Here is a 3858-nt window from a genome sequence, read left to right on the forward strand (position 1 = left end):
TCTCCTTCTCCTTCTCCTTCTCCTCCTGGATGATCGAGCATTTGCTGTGGCTGCTCCTCGTCTTTGGAACTCTCTCCCGGACTATTTGAGAGCCCCGCAATCATTGTCCGATTTTAAAACTGGCTTGAAAACTTTCCTCTTTAAAAAGCCTTCTCCACTTTTATTTGACAGTCTTTTTTTTAATTGTTTTTGATTGTTGATTTTATGTTTTTAGATTAACCATGTAGCACTTTGAGATTTTTATTAATGAAAAGTGCATTATAAATTAAATTTATTATTCTAAATTGGTTTTTAAGGCAGCGTTTCAGTTTTTTTTTTTAAATAGCACTTTATACAAAAAACAAATCATAGATGTTCAGATGGCATTGGTTAATGCTATGGCATGCAAAGGGAAGTTTAAATAATGATAACTTAAATTGTTGGAAAACATGAAAATCAAGAGAAAAATAAAAACTGACATACTACCCTGTGCCTCGTGCGATTTCACCAGAAATGTTTTTGCCTTGGTAGGTTACATCTTTAATAAAAACCATTTCACAGCCTAAAATCAGAAGCAAATTATATCATGACATGTTGTGCTACACACACAACTATAGTTTCAGAAAACTCTCTCTTGTAGCTTGTGGTGGAAAATTACTATAAGTTAAAATCTGTTATATGAAATGCTTTCTTTCTTTCTTCTTTGGTGTAAAGAAAATGGATGGATGGATGGATGGATGGATGGATGGATGGATGGATGGATGGATGGATGGATGGATGGATACTCTCACCAAAATAACTATTTGGGTTACATACAAGGTTGCAAGTTGTATCCCACAGCTGCATGAGAACCAGACTGTCTCACCCATTTGTTTTGAATTCCTTTTCCTTGATATAAAACTCATGTGTTGACTCTGCCTGGGAGAGCTTTCCATCCAAAAATGCTTCATTAACAAACTCTCTGTATTGTGCACAATATATGAATAAACCTGATTGAGTGATTTCACCTGAACAGTGCTAGGTAATAATTTTTTTCATGACAATTTGGTGCCGTGACCCGGATCCCTTGACTGGACATCCGAGGACATTGACAAACAGCGTTTTGGTACCGACCTGGACTAAAAGTGTTGATTAATTTCCATCAGACTAGATCTGATAGTCATTTTGAGTTCACTGTGTCTTCAGGATCCTGAACTATTCTCCCGACATGGACAGCAATGTGACTGATGATGTCTTTGCAAGAGCATTCAGGGTGTGGAGTGATGTCCCTCCTCTGACATTTACCCGCCTTTTCAAGGCGAAGCAGACATCATGATCTCCTTTGGAACAGGTGGTATGTGCTCTTTTTTACATTTCTAAGTCAAACATTTGCACTCTAACAAATTAAGAAGCTGAATTCTAAAAATCAAACATTGATGAGCTGCTTCATGTTCTTTTTAGACCACGGGGATCTATACCCCTTTGATGGTAAGCATGGCCTTCTAGCTCACGCCTTTCGTCCAGGTGTGGGCATTGACGGGGACTCCCACTTTGACGATGATGAATACTGGACTCTGGGAAAAGGAAACGGTAACTACACCTCAAAAATCACTTGCTTCTACCTTCTTCATTTGGTGTTCTTTGCACAGATTTCCTTTAACACACAATCCAATATGTCTTCTCAGTGGTGAAGACTTACTCTGGCAATGCGGGAGGTGCCATATGTCACTTCCCCTTCACTTTCCGTGGGAGACCGTACACCACCTGCATCACTGAAGGCGTAAACAACAGCATACCCTGGTGTGCAACCACAGCCAACTACGACACAGACGGGATATACGGCGGCTGCCCAACTGAACGTAAGCATGACAAAAATGACAAGCCTGAAGTTATAAATTATGTTTATCAGCTTGTAAAGCAAAACTGGAACTCATCCAATGACGCTTTTAACTGTAATCCTCACAGTCTTGTTCACATTTGACGGGAATGCGAATGGAGCCCGCTGTGTCTACCCCTTCATCTTCCAGGGTAGGATGTATAAGTACTGCACCACCGACGGTCGCACCGACGGAAAACGCTGGTGTGCCACCACTAGCAACTATGACACAGATGGGATATATGGCTTCTGTCCCAAACGTGGTGGGTAACAGAAAACACAAGGCGTGAAAGTCCTGCCACAGTGGCATGTTGCTTTGTTTAACCACAGTTATTTTGTCTGTTTGTCCAGACACTGCTGTAATTGGAGGAACCTCGGATGGAGATGCCTGCCACTTTCCTTTTATGTTCCAAGGCAGGGAATACCACTCATGTACTAGTGACGGGACGACAGACGGCAAATTGTGGTGTGCCACCACTGACAACTATGATAGACACCAGAAATTTGGCTTCTGTCCAAACCGAGGTGGGTAACAGAAAACACAAGGTGTGAAAGTCCTGCCACAGTGGCTTGTTGCTTTGTTTAACCACAGTTATTTTGTCTCTTTTTGTCCAGACACTACCGTAATTGTGACAAGCTTAAATGGAGATCCCTGCCACTTTCCTTTTGTATTTCTGGGGACGCTATACAACCAATGTACGAATGTCGGGAGGACAGACTTCAGATTTTGGTGTGCCACCACTGACAACTATGATAGAGACCAGAGAGGGGGTTTATGTCCTGACCTGGGTGAGCGACACGAATGCAAGAATTTGTTCTGCATTTATCATTTTATGAGATGGTAAAATTTCTAACTGGCTATCTTCCAGGTTATAGCCTGTTCCTGGTGGCTGCCCACGAGTTCGGACATTCCCTGGGTTTGGATCACTCCAACATTAGAGGAGCTCTCATGTACCCTTCGTACAGCTATGTGGAGGATTTCTCCCTGGATCAGGACGACATTAATGGTATTCAGTTCCTCTACGGTGAGCGGACAACTCAGTACTCTTTCACAATAAATCTCGTCAAACTCATGAAAACTTTGCCTTAAAGAACATTCCCATATTTTGCAGGAAATAAAACAGGCCCTGGTCCTACTCTCAACGCCACAGTAATACCTAATCCGACTAGTTCATCTGTTGTGACAGTGTCACCAATTGTAGATCCCACCAAAGACCCCTGCAAGATCCTCAAGTTTGACACCATCACTGTGATTCAGAAACATCTGCATTTCTTCAAAGATGGGTAAGCAAATAGCTAGTTCTACTTATGTTCTAGAAACATAACCTATTGAGGTGCTAATCTTGCATTTCTGGTTGACAGGTATTTCTGGAAGGTATCAAGCAAGACAGACAGAGGTCGAAAGGGACCATTTTCCATTTCTCAGAGTTGGCCAGCTCTACCTGCTGTCATTGACTCTGCCTTTGAGGATGTTCAGACCACAAAAATATACTTCTTTTCAGGTAAGGAGTGTTCTTTCAAGAGCTTATCAGAGCACTGAAATGTTAGACAAAGAGTTTTAATCATATTTTATTGTTACATTAGGAAGAAGGTTCTGGGTGTACACAGGAAGCAGTGTGCTAGGTCCCCACAGTATTGAGAAGCTTGGTTTGCCCCCAAGTGTGCAGAAGGTGGAGGGAGCGCTGTATAGAGGGAAGAGCAAAGTGCTTCTCTTCAGTGGAGAAAACGTTTGGAGGTGAGTAGAAATTGACCCCTTTTTTAGACAAAATCTGTAAATTAACCCATCCTGTTAAAGGACATACAGTAGATCTCAATCTATCTCTGATCCCTACAGGTTTGATCTCAAGACCCAAATGATTGACAAAGGATACCCCAAATATACCGAAGCCAGCTTTGGAGGTGTCCCTAATGATGCTCATGATGTGTTTCAGCACAAAGGTAAACATACCTTCTACCACAATTCTCAGGAAACCAAATCCACAAACGTCAACAAAACATGGCATACATTGTGGTCATTGTAACAT

The 3858-nt window shown here is 41.8% G+C and overlaps 1 pseudogene; it reads left to right on the forward strand.

Annotated features, from left to right (window-relative positions):
- The window catches only part of LOC106942868 (matrix metalloproteinase-9-like), a 9640-nt pseudogene extending 5821 nt beyond the window's left edge, over positions 1-3819 (forward strand).
- The last annotated feature ends 39 nt before the right edge of the window (positions 3820-3858 follow it).

Source organism: Poecilia latipinna, unplaced genomic scaffold, assembly GCF_001443285.1.
Source record: "Poecilia latipinna isolate Pla-1442-1.1 unplaced genomic scaffold, P_latipinna-1.0 Scaffold4623, whole genome shotgun sequence".
NCBI lineage: Eukaryota > Metazoa > Chordata > Actinopteri > Cyprinodontiformes > Poeciliidae > Poecilia > Poecilia latipinna.